General features: G+C 43.3%; 1 protein-coding gene across 1 annotated transcript in view; it reads right to left on the reverse strand.

The window, feature by feature from the left end:
• Positions 1–31, reverse strand: part of RPLP0 (ribosomal protein lateral stalk subunit P0) — a 57,739-nt gene extending 57,708 nt beyond the window's left edge. The window contains exon 1 of the mRNA XM_082668216.1: positions 22–31. The gene's annotated coding sequence lies outside the window, so the exon portion shown is untranslated. The remainder of the gene's footprint in view (positions 1–21) is intronic.
• Between the last annotated feature and the right edge of the window lie 14,097 nt (positions 32–14,128).

Genomic DNA, 14,128 nt, shown 5'->3' on the forward strand with positions numbered 1-14,128 from the left:
GAAAGTAGATCCTCCATGGGATCACTCCACGGCCGAATGTTCTGAGGCCCTCTAGTCCATGGAATGTCAGTGTTTTCAGACATGTGCTGTTCCTTCCACCTGGATGGCTCTTGATGCCTCTTCCTGTCCCAGCCCCCAGGCCCCTCTACTTAGCAGTGTGGGGTAGAGGTTAAGTGCACAGCTCATTGGACTGACTCCACCCAGGTTCTAATGCCAGCTTTGTCCCTTGCTGGTGGTGAATCTCAGACCATTCACTCTTTGTGCCAGTTTCCTCCTCTGTAGAAAGAAGATAAATAATACCTACCTGTCAGAGTCATCATAGGATTAAACAAGATACTACACCTTTACTACTTAGCATAATCCTTGTCACTAACAAGCACTCTCTAACTCAGCGCTATCCCCTAGAAACAAAATGCAAGCCACATATTAAAAATTTTTTAATTTTAAAATTAGTAATTAAATTTTTTTTAATTAGTAATTAAAAATTTTCTAGGAGCCACATTAAAAAAGATAAGAAGAAACAGTTAAAATTAATCTTAGTAGGGCTTCCCTGGTGGCGCAGTGGTTGAGAGTCCGCCTGCCGATGCGGGGGTCACGGGTTCGTGCCCCGGTCCGGGAGGATCCCACGTGCCGCGGAGCGTCTGGGCCAGTGGGCAATGGCCGCTGAGCCTGCGCGTCCGGAGCCTGTGTTCCGCGGTGGGGGGGGGGCCACAGCGGTGAGAGGCCCGCGTACCGCAAAAAAAAAAAAAAAATTAATCTTAGTATATTTTACCTAATCCAGTCTATCCTAAATGTTATCATTTCAACTTGTAATCAACATAAAAAATATCAATGAGATAGCTCACTTTTTTTAATAGGAAGTCTTTGAAATCATATGTGAATTTTACACTGACAGCACATTTCATTTCCACTAGCCACAGTCCAGTCCAAGGGCTCAGTAGCCACATGTGGCTAGTGGCTACCACACTGGACAACTACCACACAAATGATAGCTGACATCATTATTTGGGGGGGATTTCAACCTAAAAGCCATTTCCCCAGAAAACCATTCCCTGGCCTGGTAGACTATGTCAGGGCTCCTGTTATTAAGACCTTTTTCTTAGCACCCTGAAAGCACTCCTCATAATTATACAGTTGACTCTTGAAAAACACTGGTTTGAGTGGAGTGGTTCCAACTACAAGCAGATTTTTTTTTCCATAAATTCAGATAGTACTACACAACCTATGGTTAATTGAATCTGTGAATGCAGAACTGAAGATACAGAAGACCGACTATGGCACTTAAGCATCCAGGGATTTTGGTATATTCGGGGCTCCTGGAACCAATCGCAGATAACGAGGGATGGCTGTAATTAAATACTTCTTATGCACTCATTTGCATCTGTCCATCTCCTACCAGATTCTAGGCTTCAGGAAGGCAGAGACTAAGTCTGTCTCATTCACTGCTCTACCCCAGTACCTGACACAGGACATAGCACATAGTAGTTGCTGAATAAAAATATGTTGTGTGAATAACATTTGTTAAGTACCCATTTAATGAATTAAGTTTACCACTGCACTAATTGATGTTGGGAAGAAAGAGGGGATTAAGGGGAAAAAAAGATTTGGAAGAATAAATTCCAGAGCTTACAATACAGATGTGGAAGTTTTCTTTACAAAAACAGTAGTTGTTCATTGCAGAAAGAATTTTAGAAAAACAACAACAGATAAACTGAGATATAAAAATTAAAAGTATCCATAATCCCCCCAAAATTAATGACCAGTTGTAGATTCTTCTAGACCAGCCTTTTACACACACTGACACACATATTGGGAACATTTATTGTTTAGCATGTGGGAAGCAACATGTTAAGTCTTTTACATTATCATCTCATTTAATCCTCACAAAGATCCAATGGGGGGCTTCCCTGGTGACGCAGTGGTTGAGAGTCCGCCTACCGATGCAGGGGACACGGGTTCGTGCCCCGGTCCGGGAAGATCCCACATGCCACGGAGCGGCTGGGCCCATGAGCCATGGCCGCTGAGCCTGCGCGTCAGGAGCCTGTGCTCTGCAACGGGAGAGGCCACAACAGTGAGAGGCCCGCATACCGCAAAAAAAAAAAAAAAAAAAAAAAAAAAAGATCCAATGGGGGTTTTATGCCTATTTTCCAGGCCAGGAAACTGAGGCTCATAAATGAAGTCACGTGCCAAGCCCACACAAGTAAGAAGTGGCAAAGTTGGGATCCAAACCCAGGACTGTCTGACTTTACAGTCTAGGACATGGCTCCTGAAGGGGAGCTTGGGGACTGTGTCACACACCCCTTGGCAAGTTCAATTTCCCCAGAGGGCTTGGACACAATGCCTTAGGAGGCCCTGCTGTTTCTGAATTTGGGGAGAGGGCACCCCCCCACACACTCATTGTCCTGCTTAAAATCTTCCTGACACCAGAATAAAGCCCAGTGATTTTCCACCAACTCTCTTTTCTCCTTTCTCAGCTCCAGTCACAGGGAAAGAGTTCAATTTTTTTGGCCGCACCATGCAGCTTGCCAGATCTTAGGTCCCTGACCAGGGATTGAACCCAGGCCCTCAGCAGTGAAAGCATGGAGTCCTAACCACTGGACTGCCAGGGAATTTCTGGGAATGACTTTCAATTCCTCCAAGAGGCCACATCCTCCTGGCTCCAGAACCCTGCAGGTACTGATACCCCGGCTAAAAGGCATCCTGTCCTCTTTCTCTTGGTTAACTTCTCTCCTCCTTCAGTTCACAGCTCAACACCCCCTCCTCCAGGAGGCCTTCCCTGACCACCACCCAGGCTTGGATGATTGGTCCCACAACCTCCACCAAAGCATATAACTCTGTGTCAAGCACCATGGGGAGCCTTTTTCCTATATTATCTCATTTAATACCCACAAAATCTCTACAGCACTGGCACATTGGAATGACCTGGGAAGCTTTTATTTTATTTTATTTTTTTGGCTGCGTTGGGTCATCGTTGTTGCTCGGGCTTTCTCTATTTGTATTGAGCGGTTGCTACCCTTCATTGCCGTGCACAGTCTTCTCATCGTCGTAACTTCTCTTGTTGCGGAGCACGGGCTCTAGGCACGCGGGCTTCAGTAGTTGTGGTGCACGGGCTTAATTGCTCTGCGGCATGTGGGATCTTCCCAGACCAGGGATTGAACCCGTGTTCCCTGCATTGGCAGGTGGATTCTTTTTTTTTTTTAACATCTTTATTGGAGTATAATTGCTTTACAATGGTGTGTTAGTTTCTGCTGTATAACAAAGTGAATCAGCTATACATATATCCCCATATCTCCTCCCTCTTGCGTCTCCATCCTCCCTATCCCACCCCTCTAGGTGATCACAAAGCACCGAGCTGATCTCCCTGTGCTATGCGCTGCTTCCCACTAGCTATCTATTTTACATTTGGTAGTGTATATATGTCCATGCCACTCTCTCACTTTGTCCCAGCTTACCCTTCCCCCTCCCCGTGTCCTCATGTCCATTCTCTACGTCTGCATCTTTATTCCTGTCCTGCCCCTAGGTTCTTCAGAACCTTTTTTTTTTTAGATTCCATATATGTGTTAGCATATGGTATTTCTTTTTCTCTTTCTAACTTCACTCTGTATGACAGACTCTAGGTTCATCCACCTCACTACAAATAACTCAATTTTGTTTCTTTTTATGGCTGAGTAATATTCCATTGTATATATGTGCCACATCTTCTTTATCCATTCATCTGTTGTTGGAAACTTAGGTTGCTTCCACGTCCCGGTTATTGTAAATAGAGCTGCAATGAACATTGTGGTACATGTCTCTTTTTGAATTATGGTTTTCTCCGGGTATATGCTCAATAGTGGGATTGCTGGGTCATATGGTAGTTCTATTTTTAGTTTTTTAAGGAATCTCCATACTGTTCTCCATAGTGGCTGTATCAATTTTCATTCCCACCAACAGTGCAAGAGGGTTCCCTTTTCTCCAGACCCTCTCCAGCATTTATTGTTTGTAGATTTTTTTTAAATAAATTTATTTATTTTTGGCTGTGTTGGGTCTTCGTTTCTGTGTGAGGGCTTTCTCTAGTTGTGGCAAGCGGGGGCCACTCTTCATCACGGTGCGCGGGCCTCTCACTGTCGCGGCCTCTCTTGTTGCGGAGAACAGGCTCCAGACGCGCAGGCTCAGTAGTTGTGGCTCACAGGCCTAGTTGCTCCGCGGCATGTGGGATCCTCCCAGACCAGGGCTCAAACCCATATCCCCTGCATTGGCAGGCAGATTCTCAACGACTGCGCCACCAGGGAAGCCCTGTTTGTAGATTTTTTGATGATGGCCATTCTGACTGGTGTGAGGTGATACCTCATTATAGTTTTGATTTGCATTTCTCTAATGATTAGTGATGTTGAGCATCCTTTCATGTGTTTGTTGGCAATCTGTATATCTTCTGTGGGGAAATGTCTATTTAGGTCTTCTGACCATTTTTGGATTGGGTTGTTTGTTTTTCGATATTGAGCTGCATGAACTGCTTGTAAATTTTAGAGATTAATCCTTTGTCAGTTGCTTCATTATCAAATATTTTCTCCCATCCTGAGGGTTGCCTTTTCATCTTGTTTATGGTTTCCTTTGCTGTGCAAAAGCTTTTAAGTTTCATTAGGTCCCATTTGTTTATTTTTGTTTTTATTTCCATTTGTCTAGGAGGTGGGTCAAAAAGGATCTTGCTGTGATTTATGTCATAGAGTGTTCTGCCTATGTTTTCCTCTAAGAGTTTTATAGTGTCTGGCCTTACATTTAGGTCTTTAATCCATTTTGAGTTTATTTTTGTGTATGGTGTTAGGGAGTGCTCTAATTTCAGTCTTTTACATGTAGCTGTCCAGTTTTTCTAGCACCACTTATTAAACAGGCTTTCTTTTCTCCATTGTATATTCTTGCCTCCTTTATCAAAAATAAGGTGACCATATGTGTGTGGGTTTATCTCTGGGCTTTCTATCCTGTTCCATTTATCTATATTTCTGTGTTTGTGCCAGTACCATACTGTCTTGATTACTGTAGCTTTGTAGTATAGTCTGAAGTCCAGGAGCCTGATTCCTCCAGCTCTGTTTTTCTTTCTCAAGATTGCTTTGGCTATTTTGTGTTTCCATACAAATTGTGAAATTTTTTGTTCTAGTTCTGTGAAAAATGTCATTGGTAGTTTGATAGGGATTGCATTGAATCTGTAGATTGCTTTGGGTAGTATAGTCATTTTCACAATGTTGATTTTCAATACAAAAACATGGTATATCTCTCCATTTGTTTGTATCATCTTTAATTTCTTTCATCAGTGTCATAGTTTTCTGGCAGGTGGATTCTTAACTACTGTGCCACCAGGGAAGTTCCTGGGAAGTTTTTTTTTTTTAATTGATTTTTATTTATTTATTTATTGTTTGCAGTACGCGGGCCTCTCACTGTTGTGGCCTTTCCTGTTGCGGAGCACAGGCTCCGGACGCGCAGGCTCAGCGGCCACGGCTCACGGGCGCAGCCGCTCCGCGGCATGTGGGATCCTCCCAGACCGGGGCCCGAACCCGCGTCCCCTGCATCGGCAGGCAGACTCTCAACCACTGTGCCACCAGGGAAGCCCCCTGGGAAGTTTTAAAATATATTTTTTGCCCAGAACTAATGCTCAGAAATTCTGATTGAATTGACCCAGAATGCACCTGGGCAAGAGGATTTTTAAAAGCTCACCAGGTGATTTTAAGTGCTCAGCCAGGGTGGAGACCCACTGGCTTCTGAGATAGATGTGATGATCCTGACACTCCTTTTACAGCCAGAGAACTGAGGTACAGAGAAATTAAGTAAGTAGCCTAGGGTCACGCAGTTAGTGAATAGTGGAGCAAAGATTTGAACCCAGAAAGTCTGGTTTCAAAGCTTCATGGAAAAAAAAAAATCAGTTGGTCTCAGTTCATTTCCCCAATGATGGAGAGTATAAGCCAGCTCTCTTCTGAGACAGACACTGAAGGCCCCTTGGGCACAGGATATTTTTAACCTAGAGAAGCCAGTGATTCTTGCAGACAGCCTGCAGGGACTTACACTGGGAAGATTGTTTGGGGGCTGGTGGACCCGTTCCCTGATGAGATACTCCTCAGAGTCCAGCTTTTCTGTCCTCTGGAGCCAGTAGGTCCAGGCTGGCTTGGGCGACAGGGTGGGAGGGGGTGGGGTGGGGGTTGGCTCCATCTGGAACTGATGTTTCCAAGGATATTTCCATACATGGTGGAAGGGGAGAGGGTCAGGATTACCTCACCCAAGCCAGCCCCTTCTCTCTGCTTTCTGCCTGGAAAGGAGCTAGAGAACAACTAATTGTTGGAACTGGATATGAATTCACCCTCCTCCTTCTTCCCCTCCCTAACCCAGAAGAGTCCTGTGAAAGCTTCAGCGTTTCAAACGTACACATCGAATATTCTCCAGACGCTCTCCTATGTGGCTTTGTGGGAGAATACACAGTACAGTCTTGGGGGACCCAACTTGGGGGCATCTTTTAAAATATAAAATATGGGGAAATCCCTGGTGGTCCAGTGGTTAGGACTCCACTTTCACTGCCGAGGCTGCAGGTTCAATCCCTGGTTGGGGAACTAAGATTCCACAAGCTGCACGGTACAGCCAAAAAAAAAAAATTAAAATGCAAAATGTGAACGGTTTTTGTGCAAGCAATCTCACCTACAGAAATTTCCCCTAGAAACAGCACACTAGTAGGCAAAATTCCCCCCAAAAAACCCTATGAGTAGGCAAAGATGCACATCCAAGGATGCTCATCATAGCATTGCTTATAATTGGGAAAAACTGGGAACAACCCAAATGTCCATCCATAGGGATTGGTTAGCTGAAGTGAGGTATATCCATATGGGAAGAGGGGAGCTATATGCTGACATGGAAAATAGGTCCACCATATATTAGTTTAGCAGAAAGAAAAAGGAAATAGTAGAACTGAATGTAAAATATAATCCAATGTTTGTTAATAATTAGGGTGACACGTAAATAGAACAATTTGGAGGAATAATCTCACATATCTGTGGCTATTTTCTCTAGCCATGGAGGTGGGATTACAGTGATCTTTGACTGTCACTGCTGCATATATACAATGTTTGGATTTTATACACCAACATGCAGTAATTTTACAACCAGAAAAAAATTAGGTTGTGAAACTGAAACCAATAATATGTAAAAATCACATGGATCCACTTGAAGATGGTTAATTTTACATTCTGTGAATTTTACTTCAATTAAAAAAAAAAAAAAAGTCATTGTAACTCAAACTACCCAAAGAAAGATTCCAGTAGAGCTGAGAGCAAAATATCACATGTATGCTTTATAAATTTTACCTTTAAAAAAGTTGTTTTGCTTTCCTTAAGCTTTTTGTTCATATTTTTGGTGGGTTTTTAAAAAAAAAGTATTTATTATTTATTTATTTAATTTATTTATTTTTTAAGGCAAATCCATTTACTCATTACTTTTGGCTGCATTGGGTCTTTGTTGCTTCACGCGGGCTTTCTCTAGTTGTGGTGAGTGGGGGTTACTCTTCGCTGTGGTGCACAGGCTTCTTATTGTGGTGGCTTCATCTTGTTGTGGAGCACAGGCTCTAGGCACGCGGGCTTCAGTAGTTGCAGCACACGGGCTCAGTAGTTGTGGCGCATGGGCTCTAGGGAGCAGGCTCAGTAGTTGTGGCACATGGCCTTAGTTGCTGCACGGCATGTGGGATCTTCCTGGAGCAGGGCTCAAACCCGTGTCCTCTGCCTTGGCAGGCAGATTCTTAACCACTGCGCTACCAGGGAAGTCCCTTGGTGGTTTTTCCATGCTTTTCTTTCTTGTATGCTTACAAATGAGTCATTATTTTACTTACTTGCTATTATAAATTCTAAGAAAATCACACACACACACACACACACACACACACATTCACATGAGTGTTTGCCAGAGCATCATCTGATTTTCCGATCAATACAAAATTTGCCATGGGAGGGAGCATTCATGTTCTGTCTCCTCCAGGCCTGTTCTGACACCCAGATTATTCATCTTGGCAACCAGCTAAGATGAAAAGAAATGGTTGGAGTGCATTTTCAGACCACACTATCAAGGAAATTTTTAGCTCCTTGAAATTTCAGCCTCTGGATAGCACACGTCGGCTCCTCTTGTAGTTCCCACAATCGTAGTGGGGTCTTCAGGATGCCCCTTTGGGTAGTTATCACTGACCCCCTCTTTCCATCATATATTTGCTCAATTGTAATACATTGGCTCTGCAGGGGACTCTTCTTCCCTTTCCTGGGACCACAGGTCCTGAACACAGGGTATTCCTTGGTCCCAGCAAACCTACCCTGGGTTCCAGAAAAGAAGTGACATTAATTTATCTTACTTAGCCATATTTTGATGACTGATCAGGAAGTGGTTTAAGGGAGTAGTTGTGGAAAGCAAAGGGCTTTTATTACCAAATGTCAAGGATTGTTCATTCCACAGATTACTGATTACATAGGGGAAAGTGCACTTTTACAATAGAGAGAGACCAGTTACTGCTTTACCCTGGCGCTTAAACTCAGCATCAATTATAGTGGCAGATGCAATACAAAGTTCATAACGCTATCTCTGAAATTCTGTTGAATCGAATCAAGTCTTGGTTACAGGAAATAAAGGGAACACAGTCAGTGAAGTTGGAATGTGAGGCTTCTACACGATAACTGTCTCGGACTCTTCAAAAAATCAGTGTCATGAAGGAAAGAGAAAAGGCAGCGGGGGCGGGGCGGGGGCTTCCCTGGTGGCGCAGTGGTTAAGAATCCGCCTGCCGATGCAGAAGTCACGGGTTGAAGCCCTAGTCCGGGAAGATCCCACATGCCGTGCAGCAACAGACACCATGAGCCACAACTACTGAGCCCACGTATGGCAACTACTGAAGCCCATGCGCCTAGGGCCTGTGCTCCGAAGCCACCGCAATGAGAAGCACGCGCACCGCAACGAAGAGTAGACCCCACTTGCCGCAACTAGAGAAAGCCCGCGCGTGGCAACAAAGACCGAACTCAGCCAAAAATAAATAAATTAATTAATTAAAAAAAAAAGTCAGGGGCACTTGCCTAGATTTTTTAAAACTGCAGGTGGAAACTAAAATGGAAATGGAAAGCCACTCTGGAAGATAATTTGACAGCTTCTTACAAAACTTGTACAGGAATGCTCTTAGCAGCTTTATTTATGATAGCAAAATACTAGGAACAATTCAAATGTCCTTCCATGGGTGAATGGTTGAACAAACCCTGGTACTTCCATATAATAGAATACTACTCAGCAAGGAAAAAGAATGAGCTAGTGATACATGCAACAACCTGGATGAACTGCAAGGACATATTGTTTGATGAAAAAAGTCTATCTCAAGAAAATCACATACCGTAGATTCCGTTCCTATAAAATTCTAGAAAATACAAACTAATCTATAGCGACAGAATGGGGGAGGGGTAGTGGGGAGAGTTGGGAGGGAGGGATGGATTGCAAAGGAACATCAGGAAACTTTGGGGAGTAATGGATGTGTTCGCCAGCTGGTTTGCAGTAATGGTTTCATGGGTGTATATATGTTCTCAAAACTCATCAAATCGTAGGCTTTAAATATGTGCAGTTTATTGAATATCAATTATGCCTCAGTAGAGCTGTTTGTAAAAAAAAAAAAAAAAGGAATGGGGAGAAAGGTTTCTGTAAAAATTAAATGAAACAAAGCATCTTAAGCACTTTGCATGGAGTCTGGCACAGGAAGTAAGCAGTTCATGCGGAGTCTGGCACACAATAAGTGCTCCATAGTGGGTGGTGTTGGAACTCGGCTGGTTTTCTGGATGGCTCCATCACATCTCTCTATAACATTGAAATACTCTGTAATTATGTTATCTGTTTTCAAAACGGTGAGTTCCTTGAAGCAGGGACTGTGTCTGATCTTGCGCTCGGGCGGTTTTCCACAGTCTGCTGTTTTGAATCAGTAGAGGCTGTTCCACCACCTTCACCCTAACAAGCCGCATTCTTTTGCTAGAGAACAGAAAAATATTTTATGGGTGGTGGCCTAAACAGGTCCAGCTGTATCTGCCACGCCCAGAGCTCGGACTCCTTAGGCCTTCTGTCCGTGGACACGCCTGATCCTCTTAACAGCACAAGACTATAAGCAGCCATTATAGTAGAAATCAGTCCCCCACTAAGAATAAAGTGATTTAATTGCAAGCGAAGCTGTGCCCAGGACTCTACAGTACAACCTAAAAAAACCCACTGTGTTCTTTTTGTTTACTCGCTTTAAAAGGAAATGTTTGGATGACAGATTTTCAAGCTCACGTCTGTTCCTACGAACCCGTGATCTTCGAAAAACACGGAACAGACTCACCACCCACTTGCAACGATAAAATCTAGTATTGTTTTAGTAAGAATAAGTAGGAAAGCCTAAAACAAACCTCAACAATCCAAACACTCATTCCTAGAAAGTATTAGAATATCTGCTATTAAACATGCGTCGCTCAGTCTCCGTAGAGACTGTCAAAAATTGCCAATGCCGACTATATTTCAAGTCGTCATGGCGGGGTATTGGGAAAAGTTTTCAATTAGCAATAATCGCGCCTCGGATAAACCTCATTGGCTACGATACTGCCACTGCGCAAAGCTAGAGAGCATGAGCACGCACCTACCTCCCCCATGGATGACAACTGTCTTTACCGTGAGGGCGAGCGACTAACAACGAGCTGGGAGATATGAAGCATTTCCCTGCACACATTCCTGTTTAAAACACGTGTGCGCGAAGAGCTGCCGGGTATTAGAGCAACTCTTGTCGAACCCTAACCTTTCGAAAATAAGAACGCCTTTCGCTAAGGACGCTGGAGAATTTTATGCAAATTACCATGACATCACCAAGACGCTGCGGGTAAGACTCGCGTTCTAAAGAACAGCGACAAGAAAAAAACCGAAACAGAGAGTAATGCGAGACGGGACGAGTAAATGGAAGTGTTGGTGTTAAAGCCAGAAAAATAAATATTAAGAAATAAAAAACAATTATTAATACAACTTGGACAACTAACACGCAAGTATAAAGAACGAACTAAAACTGAGAAACAGGTATGAAACGAACTGTTAACAAAAGCTAATCGCTTATATTGAAATCGATAACAAAAACGACAGTAACACGTGCTAGGATTTTCTAGCAAGGCAATTCCCTACCTGGTAACGGTGAAAATTTGAAATTGAGTATATAGCTACTGGTCATTTTGAACTCTCAGCGTTCCTTCCACGCTGTTTGTGACTTAGGACTTTCAACGTATTCTCTCGTAGATTTACGGTGGTTACGAAACACATACTTTTTTTAAACTTGCATTATTCAGTCTCCGTAGAGACTGTCAAAAATTGCCAATGCCGACTATATTTCAAGTCGTCACGGCGGGGTATTGGGAAAAGTTTTCAATTAGCAATAATCGCGCCTCGGATAAACCTCATTGGCTACGATACTGCCACTGCGCAAAGCTGGAGAACATAATCCCCTACTCATCGTTCCCAATAAGCAAGGTTCCTATTTCAGAAAGGTGAGTTGGAGCCTCAAGGCAAAACCCTTAATTATTAATGGGGTGAAAATTATACAACCATATTAAGATGTCTCGGAAATATATAAGCTGTTTCTCAGTATTCAGTTGCTTGATTTCACTTAGTTTTGAGTGGAGAATGAAGCAAAGCATTGTGGGAGGGAACATGCTAATAAACTTAATTCAGACTATAAATTGGGGAGGATGAGAAATGTGCTCAGTGTAAGGGTGCTGTGGTAAAATACACATAACATAAAATTTACCATTTGAAGCATTTCTAAGTTCAGCAACCATCACCACTGTACATCTCCAGAACTTTTTCATCATTCCAAACAAACTTCCCATTAAATACTAACTCCCCATTCCTCTCTCCCACAGCTCCTGGCAACCTCTATTCCACTTTCTATAAATTTGGCAACTCTCAGTACCTCACATAAGAGAATCACACAATTATTTGACCTTTTGTGTCTGGCTTATTTCATACCTTGTTTTTAAGGTCCATCCGTATTGTAGTATGTTTCAGAATTTCGTTCCTTTTTATGGCTGATATTCTACTGTATGGAATTTTGTTATCCATTTATTCTTTGATTGACAGGAGGTTGCTTCCACCTTTTGGCTATTGTGAATAATGCTTCTATGAACATTGACATACAAGTATCAGTTTGAGTCCTTCTTTTCAATTCTTTTGTGTTTATATCTAGAAGTAGAATTTCTGGATGATGTGCTATGTTTAACCTGGAAGGGTTTTCTGTGGACATCTTAATTCAGAGGAGAGAGGCTATTTCTACAGTTCATGAGTTTGAAGTAACTTTCACTGTTACTGGCTCGGCAAGTGGAAAGCTACTAGAAACCTATGTCTGAACTTGTTTCAGCTCTGAGCTGTACTCTCCAAAAGACTTTTGGTTTTTGCTACTCACTAAGATGCAACTAGTACTCTGAGAAAATATTTCCCCCAAAATTTCATTATGAAAACTTTCAAACATGAAACGTTCAAAGTATTGCTCACTGAACATTTATGTAATCAACTAGATGTAAAAATGACATAAAAAGGCCTATTTGATGCTGATGTGTAGTTAATTTTTTTCCCACAGCCATAATTGGCAGGGTAGGAAAAAACAGCAGAAAAAAAGAAAGGCTAACAGTCTGATTAATTTAGAGTATTTGATTTTGATCCAGCCAAGGACTTTGTCATTAATTCCTAGTGTGGTGGAGTTGTGAGAAATAAAAAGACAAGGGTCATCCAAAGAACTTCTCAGCCCTTGAGAATGTCTCGATTGGGTGGCTCATTACACCCTGTCAGTAGCTATCAAGGGAAATTGTTTCACCAGCTGTCTTGGATGACTTCATCTTCCACAGATGACTTCCCAGCACTAAGAAAAATAGAAAACTCAGCTAACTTCTCCCCAGAACATGAAATTCTTTGGTGCCTAAAAGCACAATAATCCTGTGTTCCTGGCCAGTCTTTTAATGATGCTTATTCTACTTGAAGAACTGGAAAAATAATGTGGCTCTGAAGTTTTCCACAATAAAATTTGCCTGGGATTGGGGGTAGTGTCATGTTTTGACATTTCCATAGGTTTTAATCAAATACCCATGTGTGCAGAAAATATTCTGGATTACAATTTTGTTTTCTTTTTTTAAATTTTATTTATTTATTTTTGGCTGCACTGGGTCTTCGTTGCTGTGCACGGGTTTTCTCTAGTTGCGGCAAGCGGGGGCTACTCTTGTTGCAGTGCACGAGCTTCTCATTGCGGTGGCTTCTCTTGTTGCGGAGCACAGGCTCTAGGCACGCAGGCTCAGTAGCTGTGGCTCGTGGGATCTAGAGCGCAGGTTCAGTAGTTATGGCGCAGGGCCTTAGTTGCTCTGCGACGTGTGGGATCTTCCCGGACCAGGGCTCGAACCCGTGTTCCCTGCACTGACAGGCGATTCTTAATCACTGCACCACCAGGGAAGCCCTATAATTTTTTGACTTCATAAAAGTTCCTAGTATACATTTTTTTTCCAGTATACATTTTTAAAAATTAACGTATTTGTTTTTACTTTTGGCTGTGTTGGGTCTTCTTGCTGTGTGGGGGCTTTCTCTAGTTGCAGCGAGCCAGGGCCACTCTTTGTTGCCATGGGCGGGCTTCTCATCGTCGTGGCTTCTCTTGTTGCAGAGGATGGGCTCTAGGCGCGCGGGCTTCAGTAGTTGTGGCACACAGGTTCAATAGTGCAGGCTCAGTAATTGTGGCGCACGGGCTTAGTTGCTCCACAGTGTGGGATCTTCCCGGACCAGGGATTGAACCCGTGTCCCCTGCATTAGCAGGCAGATTCTTAACCACTGCGCCACCACGGAAGCCCCCCAGTCTCTATTTTAATCCTTTTTTAAATTTTTTCCCAGCCAATGTGGTCAGGTTAACTAAGGTACAAAAGACTCACGTCGGGCTTCCCTGGTGGCGCAGTGGTTGAGAGTCCGCCTACCGATGCAGAGGACACAGGTTCGCGCCCCGGTCCGGGAAGATCCCACATGCCATCTTCCCACCTGCCACGGAGAGGCTGGGCCCGTGAGCCATGGCCGCTGAGCCTGCGCGTCCGGAGCCTGTGCTCCGCAACGGGAGAGGCCACAACAGTGAGAGGCC

This window comes from Grampus griseus (assembly GCF_964374135.1).
Source record: "Grampus griseus genome assembly, chromosome: 12".
Lineage (NCBI taxonomy): Eukaryota > Metazoa > Chordata > Mammalia > Artiodactyla > Delphinidae > Grampus > Grampus griseus.